Here is a 22,794-nt window from a genome sequence, read left to right on the forward strand (position 1 = left end):
GAATCGGATGGGTGTCTAGGCTCCAGGAGAGGCCGTACCTGCCTCGCAGGAGATGCTGTATGCGGGAGATTTTCATTTTCCCAGGGCCTGCAGACAGCTTGTGGCAACTCGACAGAACGTCTCATATGCACCGTGTTTCTCCCTCTAGGATTAGTTGGACATTTTCTCCCCTTTGGCACCTTCAGGAAGCTTTGTGGAACATTGGCCTTGGGTTAGATGGAAATTACTGGGCTTTGTACTCAGTTTTCTTCCTTCTTCTAAGATTCTCTATACTTCAGAAATGAGTTGGTTTTGGATAGAGGGGCCAAAAAAATAGACTTTAAACCCAAGGCATATATATGTACACACATGTACAGGCACGCACACTGACACGTGAATATCTTAGTTATCTCTTAATATCTTAATATCTCTTAAAGCCCTGCATCCCGCATGTCAGGGAAGCATATTTGTATGCCAGGGTGTCACTTCTCTCTATGTGGTCTGTTGGAATCCATCTGGATTAATCCCATTCCCCTTTCCTTTCCCTCCATACGACCTGACAGCCACTGTGAGGCAGGCTCTAGAAATCATTTTTGAATCCTTCTCAAAAACATGAGCTGTCACAGTCAGGGGCGAATTTGGCTGTGTCAGACCTAAAATAGCACCCTGTCTACACCCAGAGCCCTAGTTCCTCCTGTTCAACCTTCAGACTCAGCTCCGATATCACTCCCTCTGTAAAGATTCCCTTAATTGTCCCAGACAAGGTGAGACAGTCCTTCCTGTGTTCGCTCCTAGATTCCCTGATGACTCTATTGCAATAAATACATGTTTCCATTAGAATAAATATCACCTGGAATTATAATTATATATGAGAAACAGGATATTAACACGAGGTTCTTGTTAGTTTTGGCTGAGGCCCCAAAGGGTAGGAACACAAAAAGCATCCGTGCGTTTGAAAGAGAGGCGCTGGATCACCTACCAGTTGCTTGAGGAATGAACTTAAACTGGTGAATCGATGTTGATTGTCAATCTCCAGCCCTAAGAGACGGTGAGGTGGAAGGGCGTGGGTGAGGACGAAAACCCCTTGGGAAGGTTGTCAGGGTCATGGGGCATTTCCTCTCCTCTCTGCCCCTGGACCACCCTCATGATGATGGGGGATGAGTTTTTTATTCAAGAAAACTGCAAGGAGGCTTCCCGAGTACGAGAAAACGTGCCCAACAGCCTGGATCTGGTATCTCCCCCGAACGCTCAAAAGTCCCATGGCTGGGACTCCATGATTGGAAGTGAAGCTTCCCAATCTCTGAACGGTCCCTGTATGAGGGATGCCTGGGGTTGTCTTACAACGGGTCTGTTCTAAGGGGGCCTCTCGGAGGGGAGCAGGACCCCCAGAGAGGGGCAGTCTGCGGGAGCTCAGGGGTGGGGGGCATATTGTAAAGACCCACCTGAGGAGAGACATTGCTTGGTTGAAAATAGGGTGAAGTTGGAGCCCCTGATGAAGAGCCTCGAGGAAGACACAAAACACACACCCAAACGTGCGCGCAGGCACACACGCATGCACACGGAGAGAGAGACAGAGACAGATCGATGAATTACTTTGTTGTTTATGTAACCCAGGGGTACTAATGCCAAATTCCTGTTACTACAGCCTACACCTGAGTGCCCTTTGCCCTCCCCTCCCCTGGTCAACCTGACCTTCTGGATTCAGACAAAGCACACAAGGATAGACGCTGTCCTGGACAGTTCCCATCACTGAGATTCCTCATCTGTGGCGAGCACCAACATGTCTAGGAATGGGACGCAAGGCGCAGTGGCCCCATAGTACATGGGGCCATAGGATGGGGGGAGGCTTGCCTATGCTAGACCGGGACACTGAATGGTTATCAGTGGAGGCCCTACAGGGTGAGGAGGGCACAGGGTCCAAGGGGCATGACTGGCTCGATTTGATTCCGACTGGTTAGTAGCAGAATGACCAAAGGAAAGTTGCAGAGCTTTGGTTCACATCAGGGAATCTGGGAAGGGGGGGTCTTCAGTGAGACTGTCTGCTGGAGCCCTGCTACCACATAGATAGTCCTCCTACCAGAACTGTCCCTGCTACTTCAGAAGCAGAGGGAAACGTCCTGTGTTGGGACCGGGAAAGAACATGAAACTTTTCTTTGTACATGCACATAGTTCAGCTTTGCGTTAACAAAACTTAATGTGGCTAACATGATTCTATACTGTTCTTTTTCAATTTTCAAAGCTTCCTGGGCATAGGTATCACTTGGGGGAGCTTACTAAACCATACAGATTCTTGGGCTTCCCACTCAGTGTAATTGGACACTTTGGGGTGAGCCCTGGGACTAGGCTCAGATCACTAGAGGCATGTCACTGAACGGACAAATTTCCCTTCTACTAAAAGCTGAACACCGGCTTCATCTGTTCTGTGTTCCTCCCTCCAAGTGTTAGGTAATTAAAGCTGAGTCTACGGGTGAGCAATTCCAGAGGGGCTGGGGGACCAAGGTTGCAATTAGATTTTTCTGCAGTGGTGTGACAACAGATTATGTTGGCTTGCACAGAGGCAGGTGGGGACTGATTCTAACAATGGACAGAATGGTCGATGAGTCACCCTCCCATCTTACTAAATGTTTGCCCACACGGAAGATTCCCTCCATCACTTGGTAATGATCCTATGAAATGGTGCTTCCTACTTGGAACTGCCTGCTGGGTAATTTATAGGACACAGAGGATCAGGAAAGTAATTAGGTTTTGTTTTTGTTGTTGTTGTTGTTGTTGTTATTGCCCGGTGATTCAGATGCAATTGTTACCTTGTCATTCCTGATTTCTGAAAAGTTTACTGCCCTGTCACATTCACATGCAGAAGCCAGAGGCTGTTTATAGTTCTGCAAAACAACTTATTTCAAAGCTTTTTCTTTGTGCACACAGCAGTGATTAAAAATAGAAACCATTAGCCCCAGAAGGAGCTGCGAGTGGATCCTCTGGGTGCTGAGCAGCTTAGGTAGTTTAGAAAAAACCCATTCTCCTCTTCATTTTGGGGAGAGGAGGCAGTATTTCCAACAGGTGGAACTTGAAAAAAAGACTGTGATGGTGATTATGTTTCTTAGAGGTACAAATTATTCTTAGGACGCTTACTGAAAGGATGACCTGAACGCCACATTTGCACTCAAAGATGCTAATGGGGTTTGCGTTGTGTTCTTATAAGCAATGGATAGATGCTAGATGACCCGTGATGTGTGTTTTGCTTTCCCTTGTAGGTCAATGCTCCTGTTCTCTACAGTCTCGAGAACAGAAGGGAGCAGCCCTGCCTGCTGGCAAGTTGAAATGATGCATGTAGCTTCATGAGCATTGTGGCCCCACTCATCGTCCATTCATTTATTTAACGTAGACATATAAGGGACTCCATGCCAGACACTGGTCTAAGCCCTGGCAATACAGCACAGAACAAAACAGCCCAAACGTTTGGGCTACCCCAATGGTCCTGGTTGTCAGAGTCACTAGGAATGCTTGATAGGCATTACCTGCACCCATGGAGATTCTGATTCAGTATGTCTGGACCAGATTTGTCCGATAGAAGTATAAAATGAGCCATACATGTAATTTCACGTTTTCTAGCAGCCACGTTAAAAAAAAGTATAAGTAAGTGAAATTAATTCTAATATCTTTTATTTAAACCCATATATTTAAAAATGATATCATTTTGACATGTAATCAATATAAAAATAATAATGAGACATTTTGCATTCTTTCTTTGTACTAAGTCTTCGAAATCTAGTGTGCATTTTACACAGACAACACAACTCACTTGGGAGTAGCCACATTTCAAGTGCGTAATTGGGCCTGTGGCCTGTGGCCACCATATTGGATGGCACAGGTGCACACAGAGCCTTGGGATCTGTAATTTATCAAATGGTCCAGGTGATGCTCATGAATGAGCACGTGTGGCAAACACCAGACTAGATGACCTCTAAGGAAGCTCCCCTTTCTAATACTCTATCAGAATATCGGGGGCGGGGGACACATCAATGTGTCTACCACTCAACTGGCAATTAACATGTTATTCATATTTTCAGAACATCAGTTTCACATCTCATTTACTCTTCCCTGTTTTGTCTCCCTCCCATCCTCTGTTTCTAAGCTGACAGTCAGGGCTTCTTTTTAGAAAGACATAATCGTGCTGAAGATGATCCAAAGAAGAACATTTTAAGTGATCAAGAGGATAAGGAAGCTGTCTTATGAGGATAAACTAGAAAGAACAAAACTCTTCAAGCTAGAAGAAGGCTGAAAATTAAAACCTATCCGTCTGTGAAGTCATGAAGAAAATGGAAATGCTGAATAGGAACGTCTCAAAATCCAAAAATAGCAGAACAAGAGGGCCTATTGGATAGTTTGAAATAGTTAGCTTTAGGACAAATAATGAGAAAAAATACTTCTTTAGGCAGCGGATACAGAAGTTAGAGAAGTCATTCCCTATGGTATAGCAACAAATAAAATGCAAACAGATTTAAGCAGTGTTTTGGTTTGAGCCATAACTTTTTTTTTTTTTTTTTTTTTTTAGAAAGGAAGAGAGGTGGGGAGGAGCAGGGGTAGGGGCAGAGGGAGAGAGAGAATCTCCATGCCCAGTATGGAGCCTGACATGGGGTTCAATCTCACAACCCTGAGATCATGAGCTGAGTGGAAATTAAGAGTTGGGTGCTTAATCGACTGAGCCACCCAGGCACCCCAACTGAGCCATAACCTTTTATGGTATCCTGAAACACTTCATATCTCCATAATAAGTAGTTAGGTTCAGTTTTAGAAAGCACACTTTCCATCTGTCCACACCCACCCACCCACCCATACATCTACTCATTAAACTTTGTAAAGGCTTACTCCACGAAATAGGTTTTGTTAGAGGTTTTCATACATAGACCTTCATTTAATACATACAACCATCATGCAGAGTAGATGCTATTATATCTATTTTACAGATGAAGAACAGGCTCAGAGAGGTTAAATGACTTGCCCAAGGACCAGATTGCAGGGCCAGATGTCTACAAGGCTGACCCAGAGCATTCTTGTGAGCAAACTGGGAAGATCCTCCTCTCTTGGAAGATGTATGACCAAGGCTGCCTTCAGCACATCTCATGAGGCCAAAGCCAGCATTCCCAGTACCCCACCAAGTACAGGGGTGTGGAAATCTCCTGGCAGGGTTTCCAAGAGCTGTGGCTTTGCGAATACATAGCTGCAGATGTGTTCCATCAGTTGGTTTTGTTGAGCTTTCTTGGGCAATACAGCATGGCAACCTTTAGGAGATACTACTCACCACAGTGTGTGAGAATCCCAATAGTACACAGTGTCAGAACCATTGAAGAAACCATTAAGATAGTCTTTTCTGACTTCATTGTTCACAGTAGTGTCCCAACTGCTATGTGGTAGTGACCTTGGCCCGGAGCTGGGATTAACAACAGCCTGGCCCCCAGTCCAAAGCTCTTTTCTGGTTGGTAGGCTTTGTGCACGATGTCCTCTCACTGCTTATGCAAAGGAACTCAGAGTCTGACATTTCGTTTCTTGACATTTGATGGAGACGCCTGAAATATGTCACAATGGACTGAAAAATCATTAGGACCAATAACATGCAAAAATGATTTACAGCTTGTCATTGAAGATTTAATGTTGGCAAAAATTATTCTGGGTGACTTCGGAGGAAGAGGGTAAATTTCCCGCATCTGTTTGGCTCTGTCTTACTAATGTGCAGGCTTTGGCACCTGCTATATTCTCCATCGGGGCTGCCCTCCTCACTGGTCTCTCTCCATTGGGGCCACATCCTGAGATACCTAGTGTATAGCAGAGTAGAGTGGGCTCTGATGCAGTAGCAAATAAACCCTAGCTGCTCAACCCTTTGATGTAGAAAGCCCCTATTTCTCACTCACAACACTGTCGGATGTGGGTTGAGTGGATCTCCTGCAGGCCTCATCTTGCATGGCCTCTCCTTCCACCTCTCACTGACCGGGGTTCTCTTGGTGGCAGTGACACCGGGGTCTAAGCTGTCCCATACCTCAGCTACACCATCTTACAGTCCTTCCCTTTAGCTGGTTACTGTCTTCATTATACAGTACCACCATATTTTCTGCATTCCTTTGACCTTTTCCTCCGCCTCCTCATGTTCCCTGGTTGTGCTTTTTTGGTTCTAGGCCATCCGTACAGGCTGGATAATTAGATGCTACGCTTAATTGAAGGTGAAGGGTCGAAGGCTACTTTGAAACACATGGGCAGTAAAGAGAGACACAGCTTATCAGGCGCATGAGTGAGAATGACCAGGGGTTGCAGTCCACCATAAACGCATGATTCTTTGGTCAACAGTTGTTCTAATCACATGAGCCAATTCAGTGTCTGGCTGCTCTGTGGTTCTAGTACATAGAAGGAGACCATCCCACCCACATTGGAGTAGTGTGTTCATGTTTGGGAATTATGAATGGAGAGATCCAAATAAATGATTAAGAACCGTGAAAAACATGACACCTGCTTTCAACTATTTGTAAGTCTGTATCGTAGGCTTTGAGGTTGGCAGAAGTTCCTTTGTTGACCCCAAGGAGCAAAGCATAATTCATAGAGAGGTCTCTCTGGATTCCAGATACAGAACAACATTTAAGTTCGCAGGAAGATTCCAAGAAGGAACTGGAGCCGTGAGATGTCAGCGAGAGTGCCTTTGGGGAGAATGACCTTGGAATTTCAAGTAACAGCAAAATGTTTGAGTCCCGTTGGGGCTGTAGGGGCTGTAGGAACTGATGGCAGAGAGAGAGAGAGGGTTTCATGATTTGTCTCCTGGGCCATAGATGTGATTCTGATGGGGAGTGGGTGCACCTGTTTGAGCCGTGGAGGGACTTGGCCTGTGTGACAGGGCATTTGTGGGGAACAGAACAAAGGGGGCAGGTGTGGGGCCCGTGAGAGCAGCTGGAAGGCCAGGCAGGAAAGTATGGGGCTTAGGCTAGTGTAGCAGGGAACAGGGAGAGAGCAGTCGGATTCAGGATGTACTTTGAAGATAAGGCCAGGAGAACTTTGCCCTGGATTGGATGTGGGTTTGAAGGGAAACAGGTTCAGAGATGATTTCCACGTTTATTTGTGGTCTGAGCAATGTGGTGAGTGATGGAGCTGCCCCCTCACTTCTGAGCAGACCTGGATTCTAATGATTTGTCTAGTCATAGAATCTGGCCGCTACCCAGTCATTGAAGAAGAGTGAATCTCAACATCACTTGCTCACCACGGTTGGAAGCAGGGCAATAAATGCTTTTAGCTCCTAATGACCTTCGTAAGTGTTTTAAGGAGATCACCCTCATTAGCTCTGGCGGGCAGTTGACTCAGGAGGAGGAGTGTGACTCCAGGGCTGGCTGGCTCGGGCTCATCGGCTATGCCAGGCCGTGTCAGTAGTGAGACGGGTGAAGCTGACAGTGAACCTGGGCAGGGATGGGAAGGGGATTCATTCGAGTGGAGGAGGCACACTCACTGGCCTCCTGTTCTCATGTAGGAAAAGCATTACCCTCTATCGTATCATCCACTCGCTCAGCAATATTTACAGAGTGGTCACGTGAGCCCAGGGGTGGGGGATGTCCTAGGTGCTACCTCTGCTCTGTAAGAAGGGCTTAGTCTGTGCTGTGTGAGGCCTGGCAAGAGGATTCCATAACGCGAATCTCAGCAAACCACAACGGTGAGGCAGACAACAAGAAATGCCTCGATGGTCGATGAAAGAAGAAATGCCATAAAAGTGGTCATTGTGATCTGGAAAAGAGAATGGAGCAATCACAGAGAATGAATTTTATAAACAGCGTTCCAGTTGTTAAAAAGGTGTAGAGGAAAGGAAAGCTTTGTAAGACCCCAGGCCTTAGGGGACAGTTTGCAGTGATAAAAGTCTCAGCCCTTGGAAGGCGAGTGAGACACGGGGCTAGCAGAAACTGGTGCTCATACAGCCGGCTCTCCAGGGCAACGGCAGAAGACTACTTCCAGGGGTGCCTTCTCCATCCTGAATCACGTCCTTGTTCTGTGGTCTAGGACCCCGTGTGATTTCCCTCTCCAAGGACAGCATTAGACCCAGAGTCTCAGGCTGGTGGTTAAATGCTTCCAGCTGCAAAGATGAATCACTCGGTGTGGCAGGGAGCCAAGTCCAGCCACAGAGAAAACTCACCATCATGAGAGGATACCCCTGGGAATTAATGGGAACAAGGCACTACCATAAAGAACATCATTTATAAGGGTAGGGTTTCCCCTCACTTAGGAATCACTGTCCTGGAAAGCTCAGTTACAAGTTAGTGTGGCCCTTTGCGATGGTCAGTGAGTGTCCCAGCGGGAAGGTACACGGACCAAGGTCCATGGTGTGATCAGAGGGCCGAGCACTGATGGCAAAGTCAGGGTAAGGAGGCCATGCAGGGAAATATGACAAGAGAAGGAACCAGAGAGAAGAAGCGCCTGGCTTGGCTCAGGAGCCCGGGAGAGGTGGGTGTGCCTTGAATCTTCTGGAAACTCTGGCTAGAGGAACAGCCTGCCCGCTCCCGTTTAGTGATGAGTCAGAACCACTGATCGTTCTGTCTGTGGATGTGGGTTCAACCGCTGCTAGGTTCCCAATGAGAGTCCCAAGGACAGATGACCAGACAGAAGCTCTGTCACTTCTAAGACCCAAGCTCGGAGGTCACGCGGGGTCTCTTCTGACCCATCCTACTCATCTTCACAGAGAAGTGATTGAGGGCCCTCGTTTTTATGGGAGGAACGTCAGAAATGTGCAGACACGATTTAAAAGCACCATGATCCAGGCTCTCGCTCAGCTTATTTTCATTCCTCCCGCTTTCTCACTTCATGCGATGCCCCAAATCTCATCTGCCATGGGATCAGACTCACAGTCTCTCTGAGTGGGTCTGGGTGCAGATGAGCTCCTGGGGTTCAGCTCACCGAGTCCTGTGCCCTCGGGTCCTGCCTTCTGAAATCTGAAGAAGAGAAACAAGGTAGCTGCCCTTCCGCCCTACAAAGTGTATGTGCATCAAGAACAGACACTTATTTTTTATCCGCTGTGCCGCCCAGCATGATGCATATTAAAGACAATAGAGCCACCATCTTGCAGTTTTTCGCTTCAGAACAACAAAACCGTGCACGCGTCCCTTCTCTTCCCAGGTAATGGAATTCCTTGCTGTTATTTGCTTTCTGCCACTGAGGCTCAGAGACCACCACCGTGATCAGTGGCGGGACCCAGGAGAAAAAGCAGACGGCAGCAACAGTCGACACCAATTTGGGAGGAGGGGCTTTCAAAGCATCGTGGGAGAGCACTAAACCCTCTCGAGTTCCCTAAGCGTGTAGCAACTGCACGGTGCTCCTGGGACCCTGCTACGCGAAGGCGTTCCCGCCTTCGGGATTTCACGCCAACTACAGAATCAAAGACACAGCCTTCCCACTGCAGGTCCCCAGATACTCTGTGGGCCACTTTTACCATCAAATCAATCTGCTCTGGGCCAGAAACGGAGATCCAGGCAAGCACAGGTGGTTTCGACCAGAACCTTGCTGTGTTTGCTTCCTTACTGGCCCAGGAATAAAGGGGAGTCTCTTCCCCGCCAGCCAGGCTTCTGTCCCTGCCCCCATCCTTACCTAACATCCCCAGGGGGCCATCCACGCACAGTTTCACAGGAAGTACTTCTCAGGAACAAATGGTGCTAATAGTAGAAGCTCATTTAATCTTTTCAACAAGCCAATGAGTGTCTTACCCTGAGATAAGACACTTCAGCCAAGGGAGGTATTGGCAGGTACCGCCGTTCCCCACCACCTTGCTGTGGAAGTCAGCGTGTTTTGAGTCTAGAAGCTAAATGATCGGCAATACTTACATAAACTGATTTCTAATATAGGACTAATGATAAACTGTATCCTACCACAGTTCAGGAATGTTATGCAGACCAGTAATAAAGTATTGACTATGGGTCCATCAATTCAAGGTTTACCGTGATCGGCCATCATGTGTTGGGTGCCTTCTAAAGCCAAGCACTACACGAAGCATTTTATATAGGTTCTCAAAATCTGTGTACATCTGCAATGGAGTTACTACAAAAACAGGCATCAAAGCATTGAGGATTCAAATAACTTGCCTAAATTTACATACCTGGGCTGTGACTGGACTGGGTGCATGCACTTGCCAGCTTTCCTTTGTGGACTTCCTGGTATGCACTGGGCCTGGCTCTCCCTGTCACCTTTCTAGTTCTCTGTGGAGTATCCCCCTCCCCCCCATGAAGTCATCAATTTGCTAAAACTGATGTCTGTTGCTGATGGGTTTTCGGTGTCTCCAGCTGCCTCTGGATCCTCCCTAGAAGCCTGTGGGCAGGAGGCCGAGGTAGGGGAGCCTTCGGAAGCCCACGGTATTACGGCCTCCACCACTGAGGCTCTGCCCACTCTCACTTCTGCCTCGTTTTGTTTTTGCCAAGGTCAAGGGCATCCACGGGGAAAGGGAGGGAGCTCTCTCTCCTAAAAGTGTCTTGAGCACCCAGGACTGTCTGCTAATCACTCCTGTTTCTTTTTTTTTTTTTTTTTTTTAAGATTTTAGTTATTTATTCATGAGAGACAGAGGAGGAGAGAGAGAGAGAAGCAGAGGGAGAAGCAGGCTTTCCCGCTGAGCGGGGAGCCCGATGCGGGACTCGATCCCAGGACCCTGGGATCATGACCCGAGCCGAAGGCAGACGCTTAACCATCTGAGCCACCCAGGCGCCCTAATCACTCCTGTTTCTTTAGCTCCTCACACCCAGCCTGAGCCTGAGGCAGAGACATGGTTCACGGAGCTGCTTCTTGTAGGTCACGTCACCTAGATCCGGCTACGCCCATGTGGATGAGGGGGAGACACACGTCAGCACGGCGCCCGGCCCTTGCCAGGCCCCCGACAAACGCCATTTGGATAACAGACGCAGGGGGCCAGAGGCATGTCCTGTGTCTCGGGCTTCCTAAGGAGCTGGTCTGAGGGATAGCTTGAGTTTGGCATCACCCCGCGAGGGACGGTCAGGAGGGACCCCTCGCTCAGTGCATGGTATGATCTGACCGAGCGGACACCAGCCTAGGCGTCTGGGGAAACGGATGCTAGTTTTGCTTTGGTCACAAACTCCTAGGAAGTCCTTCACTTCTGAGGGTCTCCGTTTTCTCAGCTGTGCGTGGGGATGATCATCCCCATCTCCCCTCCTTCCCGAGTATTGTCGGCATAAAGCCAGGGCACGGACTTTGGCTTCTGAAACTGCAGTACAGAGCACTTTCCTCTGCCCTCCCCAGCCCTGTCGTCCTGATTGCTCTGGAGCCCCTCCGCTTCCTTTCTTTGCTTGGTCTTCTCGTCCGTCTGTCCTCCTGTGCAGCCCCATCATTACCGGTCCCCGCACACCGCCAGCTCCCGGACGAGGCAGCTCTGCAAGCTTTGCCAGGGGACCTTGTACCAGTGCTCGCCTCGACAGATGGGGAGCAGCGGGAGGTAGGGATTACACACCCTGTGTCTTTTATCCTTTGATTAATATTAGATGTGCGGCTTTGTTGTTAGTTGTTTATACGTTAATAATTTTTATGCATTCCTAGTGTATTGACCCTTTTTATTATGAACTGACCCTCTTTACTCTAGCAATATTTCTTGTCTTTGAGTCTGTTTTCTGTGATATTGTCACGCCAGCTCCTTCACAATTACTGTTTGCAGAGAGTATCTTTTTTCATCCTTTTATGCCCAAGCTATTTGCATCCTTGAATCTAAAGTGTTTTTCTTGTTGGCAACATATAATTGGATTTTGTTTTTTTCATCAAGTTTGAGACTCTGTGTCTTTTGATTGAAGTGTATGGAACATTCACATTGTCAAAAGTTCATAAATAACACAAGTAAAACCAATGAATTAGTAATTGGTAGGAGTTTATTGTGCACACAACCAAAAAGACAGTTTGCAAAGCAGAAGCACTGAAACCCTCCACGGGAGGAGGCTCAGGGGTACACTGCACGGTGCTTATACGGGGTGAGAAGGCAGTGGCTGTATATTCTCCACAGTGACTGGTTATAATATTAGAATTTTTTTAGTTAGTGATGACCTCCTATCAACCTTGGGAACCACTGTAAGTTTTGCTCATGATTTTCAGGGGCAGAAACAAGAAATGGCCCAGGTCAAGTTAGTCTTACAAAATAAGCTAAGTGAAGCTTTGCTTGTATGACTAACTTGGTTTCTGTCTGCTCAGGGAATTGTCAAGGTTGGTTTCTGCCTGTTTTTGATTTTAACAACATCTACTGTAATTATCGACATGGTTTGTTTTGCATCTCATCTTGCTGTTTGCCGCCTGCAGTTCTCACCGACTTTTGTTCCTCTGCCCTTTCTTTACTGCCTTTTTTTGTGTCTGATTTTTTTATGCTGTGATTTTTCTGCCTCTGTTCATGTTTAGGTATTTTTTAAGCAACTTTAGTGAAGTAAAATTAACATACAATAAAGTGCTAATGTTTAAAGTTTTGTAACTGGATAAATTTCGAGCTGTGTACACCCATGGGCATCATGGTGCCCAGCCCAGCTCTCTTGCCCTGCCCACCCACCTGTCCCTGCCCCACCCTGTCACCCCGCTCACCCCTCCTGCCCCACCCACCCTGTCACCCCGCCCACCCCTCCTGCCCCACCCTCCCTGTCACCCCGCCCACCCCTCCTGCCCCACCCTTCCCTGTCACCCCGCCCACCCCTCCTGCCCCACCCTCCCTGTCACCCCGCCCACCCCTCCTGCCCCACCCACCCCGTCACCCCGCTCACCCACCTGTCCCCGCCCCACCCCGTCACCCCGCCCACCTCTCCTGTCCCCGCCCCACCGTCACCCCGCCCACCCCTCCTGCCCCACCCTTCCCTGTCGCCCCACCCACCCGTCCTCCCATGATGCAGCAGCACAAAACCACTGGCATTTATTGCTGTCACCATGTATTCATTTGCATAACCTAGAATTTTATATAAATGGAAACCAACAGTGTGTATTTATTTCCTCTGACTTTACTCAGCATGACTATTTTTTTAAATCAAAAACAAACACGATTATTTGAAGATTCATCCAGGCTACAGTGTATCAACAGTTCATTCCTTTAAATGGTGAGTACTACACTTGATCTTAGCCAAAAGGACTCTGTGATGGATAGATGACAGATAGATTGATAATAGATATAGAGATATTAATATAGATATAGATGTATACTACATTTTGTTTATTCACCCGTTGATGGACATTTGGGTTGTTCCCAGGCTTAGGGTATTATAAACAATGCTGCTATAAACATTCACATCCAAGGTTTTGTGTGGATACATATTTTTATTTCTCTTGGCTATATAATAAGTAGTGAAATTCCTGGATATTTTGCTAAGTATGCTTTTATAAAATATATAATTTGAAAATATTTCATCCCACTCTGACGCTTGCCTTTTTGTTTTCCTCAAGGAGCATTTTGAAGAGAAGTCTTTAATGTTGACGAAGCCCAGTCAACCAGATCTTTCTATTTACTCACTCATCAGTGCCTGCTCTTTCTTTCTCTATCCTTTTATTTTAAATTCTTTATCTTAGTTTTAATTATCTGTGTTTTTGGAAGCCTTCAGTAAGTGTATGGCTGCACATTCCAGCCCACACCCACCAGCCTGCACCCACCTAACAGGTGACTGTTCGTCTCAGGTCTCACTTTGTCTTCTCTGTGCACCACTGTGAAGGTTGCATGAGCAGCTACGATGCATGGAAGTGCCCACCCTGTGGTGGTGGCACATGGTGGGAGCTTCTGTTCTGTCATTCTTGGCATGCTTGAAACAATTCATAATCTTAACAATATAACTGGTATACGTCCATGCACCATGAAGGGCCAGGGAGAGGCCATTGTCACGAGGGTCTGCCTGTGTCTCCAAGGTCAACATTCTGTAGGCTTCCTGCCTCATGTCTCGTTTCTGGTGCAGCTCCTCGGCTTCATCTCTGCATTTCTACAACTAGTCTGAACATGGCTTAATTTGGAAACGGCTTCACCAGCAGCATGAACATACAGAGAAACACGTAGAAAGTTGGTCCAGCTCCTTTCAATACATTTTGGGGTGAGATACTGCCTATTGCCTGCAAGTGATGCCGACATGCTGGGCAGCAGGGGAAACCGAGTTCCTGGGGCAGAGCCCCTCACAGTGAGAACCACTCAGACGTTAGTGGCTTATGCTTTGTCCATCTGATGCCCCTTGTCCTTGGCTGATCATGGCCTTCTAGGTGATTTCAGACAATTTTTGATAATGAATTTCAAGGGGCAATAAAAATACTCATTTCTGAAAATCACCACTGCCCTCCCTTCCCTGGCAGTCAGAGGGGGAATTGATATTTCTGGGGTACCTGGACCAGCTTTAGTGGCAGGTTTGGGCAGAGGAGTGGCTGGAGGGCACCAGGTGGGCATCCTCCAGGCCTCCAGAACACTTCCAGGCAACCCATGATGGGGCAAGGGCCTCATGTAAATGACATTGGCCCAAGTCCAATCATGCTGGATTTTCTTGATCCAGGTGCCAGGATCAGATGACAATTATTTGGAGTCAGAAAGTTGGCTGTGGATTCTTCTGGGTTTTTAGTCTCAGGTGCGGGGAAGGGTGGCCGTCTGCTGGGGGTGTGCTTAGGTTGGCCTGTGTGACCCTGAGTGGGGCCCACTGGGTCTGTTGTCTGTGGACAAGCTGGTGACCCTGAGGATGGCTTAGGCATGTGGGTTAGATCAAGAAGGTGCGGGCCTGTAAAGGGGCCAAGAGGAGGAGTAACCTGTGGTGAGCTTCACAGGACCCACCTCCAGAACCAGCTCTTTGACCTATAACAGGACCTGGAACGAGGCATCTAACAGACCTTTGGAGGGATCAGCTCCTGCATTTGTGAAGACAAAGGTGTGCTGGTGAAGTGGGCTGGGGGTGGTGTGACCAGAAAGGTTTCTCACTTAATGTGGAGGGGCCTTATGCCTTATGGGAACCAAGGGACGGCCAGAGACTTCCAAGACAAGTGAGCCTATCTCATCAAAGTCAGTGGTCAGTGTTGCGTCTTCTCTGAAAACAGGATTTCCCAGGAAGTTGTTACACAAAGCTCAAATATGCTCATCTTAAACCCTGTAAGGGGTGATCTGTGGATGACACGAGCCCCCCACGACTTTGTCCCAGCACAGTGGAACCGAGAAACAACCTCTAAATTAAACTCAGTTACACAGTCTAGGACTTTTTCTTATTCGTTTTTCAATTGAATTATTGAGTTTATTAAAAAATAAAAGACAATTTGAATACTAACTATCAGGCATCCCTCCAAGCGCTTCAAACTGTTACCATAAAAATGCTATTTAAATGATGAGAATGTATTTTTAAAAATCAGAAATGCACATTTACCGCATCCCATGAAAATTTAATAGTTAAATATTGTGTGCTTTTCATTCAATTATTGTGCAGATGAATTATGTATAGGAAGTACCTGGTGCTTATTTCCTTATTTACATTTATGAGAAGATCTCCATGCAGACGGTGCTTTAGGAGGGGCAGGACGTCAGAGCCTGGCTGTGCTCAGCAGAGGGGACCGTCTGAAGCCTGACTTGGAAAAACAGAAGAAGGGTTTGAGAAATTCGGTGGGCTCAGAGAACTCTGGCTTCTGGCAAACAGCACTGGCCACTGATAAACACACTTAATTCCAGAGAGTCATTGCTACCCAGCAGTATAGGTCTCAGTGCTGCACTTGGAGACAAGCCTTTTCAAACAGCCCATGATCTCCAGCACCTGCATTTTACACACGAGGCCAGGGTGCGCGTTCTCTTGCTCAGGGTCACAGAGCCTTGTACAGGTTTCCTTGCCCCTCACCCCTGCGCCTTCTACCTGGCAGCGGTATGTAATTGACTCTCCCCGCATGGGTCCCCTTGAAACTTGGCCTCTGGAGTTCACCCTGGCCACAGCCTGGAGCAGAGCGTAGCAGGGATCTTTCCTCCCTGTTCTTCAGCTCAAATGTGAGTCAGACCCCCGGTCCCGCCTGGCTCTTCTGCTGGGTCTCACCCTGGGGCCCAGCTCCGACTGCAGTTCCCAGACCTTGATCTCCGATACTTGCTCTGCTAGGTCTCCTGGAGCGTGTGGTTTGGGATTTGGTGGGGTCATCTGCGCTGCTCCTGATGGATTCGGTGCCGCTGCCCACCCCCTCCCTGCTCCATCCTCTTTATAACCTGACTCGTTGGTTTTAGGTGCAGTTCCTGGAAACCCAACTCTAGACGTTGATCCAAAATTGATGGGCCCTGGTGTCGCCGGCTACTGGCCACCACGCCCTCCTCCTGAGAGGCTGGCCGGATTTCCCGTCTGAACCTCGCGGCTTTCTGCTGCTAGGTTGCTTCCCGATTGGTACAGCGAACCCTGTTTGCGGGAAAGCAGCTGCAGGCTTTCATAGTCTCCTAAGTCAGCTGTTCCTGGTCCCTATGTCGTATGTCCCGAACCCCCCCAAACTCCTACCCTGCAGCACTCCAATCTACCCCCCAACTGGGGTCTATCTATGGCTTTGACCTCAAAACTGCCTTTGCCGTTGTCCCTTAGACCTGACTGTGCATTGGCGGGGGCTTACCCAGCCACCCATCCTGGGGAGGGGGGGGGCGTCACACCCTTGGCTCACGGGAAACCCCCGGCCTGCTGCCCCGCCCACCTTTCCCACAGCAGAACCTCCTAACAGGGAACAGCCAGAAAGAACTCCCTCCTTGGACCTGGGGGAGATGCAGCGTAGCTGTTCCAGACATCTGCTTGCCCTTCATTCCCGTCTTTCTTGGCCCTTCTCTGGTTTAGGAGGCTGTCCTCTGACACCAGATTCTCAGGCCCTTTTGTCACCTGGTTTCTGGCTGGAGTCAGCCAGCAGGAGACTCTGCGGGGGGACATGGCCCTTTGCTGTTTCAGGCAGTGTGTGTGGTGGTGACTAGTGTTCCCGTGAGGTCCTGGCTCCAGCCGGACAGCCCATACGCCTGCTGCTGAGGTCCAGGCTTCCACGGAGGCACGCCTGGGAAGGGGGCTGTTAGGACCACCTCTTCCCTGGGCACCGTAGCCCAGGGCCTTCCTGCTCCAGAGTTGCTTGCCCGGGCTTCCTCCCTGTGCCCTGTTGGGCCGACTTCATTGTCGGCTGCATCCTCAACTAACCGGCAGCCTTGGGGGGTAAGTCACACTCTATTATGCATCTATCAACTTTAACAAGACACAGCTTCAGAAATATTAACATGTATATTTTAGAATTGCGTCTTTATCACCATCATTATTCCCTGTTTGGAAGACTGAATACGCAACACACATCCTTGCAGGAATTCTCAGATCATTTAATGTGTTTAGGTGGTCCTATTCCTATTGAGGTTTTTTTTTTTTCTATTTCTCATTTTTTAAACTTATCTGACTACAGCTACCGTTTTATGCAGTATTAACGACCAGTGAGAATATGTTTCCCTAGCATAGACTGAGGAATATTAGGTCAATATATGAAAAGCACATGGCTCATAATAGACCTCAAATACCGCATTCCCTCTTTCCTTCTTGCGTTCCCGTCCTGCCAGCCTGACGCTGAGTTTTTTAAACCTTCCACGGAAAGCTCTTTCATCTCTGCTTTTCGATGAATGAAAATCCTATCTTTATTTTTTCCTGGGGCAACAGACGTGGGTCCATGAGGGACTGTGGCAGGCAGAATTCTGAGTTCTCAGCCCCTGGTGAACACACAGCTTCTCCCGCTTATTGAAACACGAATCAAGGTGCTGCTCTGAAGGGTTTTCCAGAAGAGCCCAGATCAGTTGGCCTTAACATCGGGAGATTGTCCAGGTGACCTAATCAGGTGAACCCTTACAAAAAAGGCAAGATCTTTCTCTTCTCGGAGACAGAGATTCAGAGCATGAAGGGCATTCGATGCGTGAGAAGTTCTCCTCTATGGGCTTTCAAAATGGCAGGAACCATGTGACAAGCCATACAGGTGGCCTTTCGGGGCTGGCTGACAGCTGGGGACCTCGGTCCTGCAACCACCAAGGAACTGAATCCTGTCACCTCCACTTAAGCTCCAGATGGGGACACAGACTGGTGGACTCTGAGCAGAGACCTGACCATGGGATGCCTGGCCTCTGGCCTGAAGAACTGTGAGCTCATGAAGGGGTGTTGTGTGTGGTCATCATGCAACAGTGGAAAAGTAGCCCGAGGACATTTTTTTTCTTTTTGTAGAGGGGAAGCTAAAGCTAAGAGAAGTAGTATCTCATGCTCTCTGATGTCAGTCCCCAGAGGTGGGACCAAAGGTGTCCCTTTCAAATGACAATTTTATTAAAGAAGAGAAAACACCTGGTTTTCCATCAGATTAATCCGATTAGTCATCTGGAGCATCAGTGGTTGCTTATCAATATTGCAAGCCCCCCGAGCTCTTGGGGGCCCGCCCTCAGGGGAACTGTAAATAGGGCCTGCTCTTCCTGCTGCTTTGTCTTTAGTCCCAATCTAGAAACAGGTGCAGATGGTGTGACCACATGAACGCTGTCCTTCACCTGAGCCAGGATGTGGCCTCTGTTTGCCCAGGATCCTGTTGCAGAGGATCTGAATCTGCTCTGCTCCCAGCGGGGCGCCCCGAGGCGGTCGGGAGACAGATGGCTTTGCAATGGTGACAAAGCTGCTTCTCTCTTGTCCTTCCTGGCTGCCGGGCTCCATCTGTGTCCTTCCAAATTTGGCTTCTGATGAGAGGGTGCTTTGGGGATCACATGCTCCTATCCATACTTCACTGTTTGCTGGTATCCGAGCACCAGAGTCAGCCTCGGTAACTGGGCACCAGAAGGAACTATTTCCATTTGTCGGTTCATACGCTCAGTCTGACTCTTTGCTGCTAGGTCTGCCTGCACCAGTCAACCCAGTGTCCATCCTGAACGCCCACCTGGTGTGACTTGGAGACTCAGGACCGTTGCCTCTGTCCTGGGCCCAGGCGAGCAGACAGCTCTTGACTAAAGGAGACTCCGTACCATTAGCGCACACCAGCACAGCTCCCAAAGCACCTATTACTACTCTACCCAGGTCCTTGAAAAGAATGCCAGAGCTGAAAAATAAGATAGAAATCACCAGGGAAATGCAAATAAACCACAATGAGCTATTATCTCACACCAGTTAGGATGCTTATTTTGGGGAGAAAAAAAAAGATAGCAAGTATCTTATTATTAAAAAAAAGTATAACAGGATGGACTTTCCTCAAAAAAATGAAAAATAGAAATACCATACAATCCGGCTATCCCGCTTCTGGGTATTTATCCAAAGGAAAGGAAAAGAGGATCTCAAAAGTTATCTATACTCCCATGTTCCCTGCAACGTTATTCACAATAACCAAGCTATGGAGACGGCCTAAATGTCCTTCAAAGACCGAATAAAGAAAATGTGGCATATGCATACAGGGGAATATTACCTAGCCTTAAAACAGAAATCCTACCATTTGTGTAACATGGATGGACCTGGAGGACAATATTCTAAGAAAGAAGCCAGACACACAAAGACAGATACTGAATGGTCTCACTTATGGAATCTAATATGGATATGGTCAAACTTACAGAAGCCGAGAGGAGCATGGTGTTTGCCAGGGGCTGGGGGGAAGGAAGCCATGGAGACACGTTGGTCCAGAGTATAGAATTTCAGTTGTGCATGATGAATACGTTCACAGATCTTATGTGCAGCATGGTGACCACAGGTAACAATACGTACTGTATACTTGAAACTTTGTAAGAGGTAGATCCCAAGTGTTCTCAGCACACACCACCACCCACAAAAGCAGCTATGTGAGGTGGTGGATAGGTTCATTAGCTTGATTGTGGTGATTATTTCACGATGTGTATCTATGTCGGGTCATCACATGGTACACCTTAAATATATACAATAAAAGGGGAAAATAAGGTATAATTTCTACTCTCAAATAGCTTATGGTGAATAAAATATAGACTGAAGTTGAGTGAGATAATTTGAGATACAGACAAGATCTGCTACATAACGTCCCAAGCCTGAAGAATCACTGTGGATTTGAATTTGATTGGGCATTTTTGTGGAGGACATAAAACTTGAGCCGGATCTTGAAAAATTAATATCCAGTTCTAGAAGCCTATCTTTATTTCAGATAGACACATTGATAAATACATCCACTGGAGAATATTTGGAAACAGAAAAGATTTGAGCAGGCAAACATTTCCTATAATCCCCTAAAACTGAGATACCAATTTGTAACAACCAGAACAAGCTTGTAAAACTTTTTTTTTGCCCATTATCCTAGTTTATTTCTTGTATCCTGACGAGAATTTATACTTCCTCTGGTACTGATACAGTTCTGAGACATCTTAAAAGTGAAGCATGATGTAGAATACAAAAAACTTCTTAAATTATAGCAATCCTCTTATTGCCTAGTGAAAACTTTCTGACTCCTGCTAATTGATTGTATCCTCCTTTGTTCTTCATTACCAAGGCGAAAGAGATTTGCATTTCTGCTACTTCCTGAATTCAAACCTTCTGCTTTATTTACCCAGCTTTTTACCTTTTTATTCAAATAGGAGCGAGTTAGAGAATATTGAGTAACATAACAGACAATGCATTTAACTAGTTTCTGAAAACACACATCCGTGTTCAAAGGCAAGAGGGTGTTAACACCGAGTTAGCCCAGCTGCCCGCAGAATTGCTTGTGGTAGATTACAATCCAGCCTGCGCTCACTGCAACCCACGGTTCTGGCTCCATCCAGCAAAAGAACATAAACACCCTCATCAGGCTGTTCATGGGTGTGGGCATGAGATTGCCCCCCTCAAATATCAGATGTCTCCAGCAAGGGCCTGTGGCACAGAAAGTCACTGTGGCTCGTTAACACAAGACAGATGTAGGTTTCGGACACCAGTCGTGCATGGGGACGAAGAGTCATTCCGGTGCAGCAGAGATCCCATGGGCTGCAAGGTATCTGTGGGTTTAAAAATCGTAGCTCTGCAGTCTCTCTTCCATGGGGTGGGACCCAGAAGTCCAGCCAGCAGTCATGTGCTCCAGGATTCCTCAGGGCAAGTGCTCGTCAGCTGCTCCTTGGTGTGTACTGACCGATTTCACGGGCTTTGTTTGAATAAACGTGCGTCTTGGTGGATCTGAAGGATGAGTGATCTACAGAATTCATCCCCAAGCAGTCTAATCCATTGGCGTGGACCGCGGCTCTGATCATTGTCCACTTACGTGTTACGGCACACCCAGCACCATCAACTTATTTTTCACATATTTGAGGCTGAGCAGCTTCATTTCACCGGCATTGTAAAATGTTAGTTATTGTTCCCAATATATTCCTCCGAAGAGGACCACAAAGCTATGGCTTGTATAAAAGACTATTGATTCCTCCCTTCAACTCCAGACTGCAAGGAGCACAGAGTGGGCGGCAGGCTTGGAAGTGGGGAGCAAGGGGGTCTGGGTTCCCCCCTCAAACACCCAGCACCACGCAGCCAGCTGGGGGGCGGTGTCCCTCCTCAGAAAGTGACCCACAAAGCTGTTCCGTGGGTGAGGTTCCTCTGAGGGTCTTTCTGTCTCTCAGTTATTTGTAGTCCTGAGAAATGGATTCACTGCCAGAAGCTATAGATGCGAAGCGTCAGACCCTCCATCCGGGGGGCTGCTCCTACTCCATCTGTCTCTGGGCCCTCCCCACCTGCGCCCTGTGCTCTAGGGGTCAGGCCCACCTCCTCACGTGTTCCTGCAGCGAGTGAATGTTTTCCCCGCCGCCGAGAAGCCTGGCGGTTGAACTTGATCTTGAAGAAAGTAGAAGAAGCCTATAGATAAGTTCACCCTGGAATTTATGTCCAGTGTCTGACAAATTGACTTACTAGCTAGGTAGATACAGAAATTAGCTAAACTCCAAGACCATTTTCATGAAAAAAGTGTTTGCAAAACTTAAAATGACATATCAGTATATACTAAAGGTTAGTAAAAATTCTTTACACTGTTTTAATAAATATTAAAAGCGAACATAGGCAGAATAATGATGGTTGGAATATTTGCACTTCTTGAGGTGCTGAGCCCCTAGTGATCACAGCACAGGTTTGCCGAGCGGAGAACGTTCTGACTTCTGTTTCTTTTGAGAATATCAGCCCAGATATTGTTTTTGCCTCCATTTATACTATATTGGCTCAAAAATAATTTTTGTAAGATAAACCATATCGAATTATTTGGAATGGGACCAAATTGGAATGCTAAATGTCATTGTTGTTCTCTATTGCATTCTGTTCCACTATCGAAATGTAATTCATCAATTTAAAATGCTAAAAATTTTAAAATAAAATGTCAAGCTCTTTCAAAGTGCATTTATGGAATTTGAAAGCTAAGTTTTGTACACTAGTTAAGATGTTTTCATTTATGTATCTGGCCCTTTGCTTGTGAAGGAATGTTTCAAGGCCTCCTTCTTGATGCTTTGTTTTCAAGAATTGCAATTCGTTAAAAGCTGTAAAATCTAAAATTATTCTTGTTGTATTAGGAGTTGAAATTTTTGAGTAAAAAGGTTTCCCCCAAGGGGTGCCTGGCTGGCTCAGTCAGTTGAGCATCTGACTCTTGGTTTCAGCTCAGGTCGGGATCTCAGGGTCGGGAGATCGAGTCCCATGTCAGGCTCCGTGTCGGTCGTGGAGTCTGCCTAAGATTCTCTCTCTCCCTCTGCCCCTCCCCCACTTCTCTCTCTCTCTAAAAAAGAAAAGTTGCCCCTGACTTTGAACAACATGCAATCAAAATTTAGAGGACTCATTTACAAAAAAATGAGTTTAATCACACCATGCTAAAGTATTTTTAGTGTATCCAATATCAAGTTTCCTCCCCTAAATTTTTACTTCAGTTATTCCTTCTCTCTCTCCCTCTCCTCCTCCTGCGCGC

The sequence above is a fragment of the Zalophus californianus genome, chromosome 12, assembly GCF_009762305.2.
Source record: "Zalophus californianus isolate mZalCal1 chromosome 12, mZalCal1.pri.v2, whole genome shotgun sequence".
In the NCBI taxonomy this organism is placed as follows: domain Eukaryota; kingdom Metazoa; phylum Chordata; class Mammalia; order Carnivora; family Otariidae; genus Zalophus; species Zalophus californianus.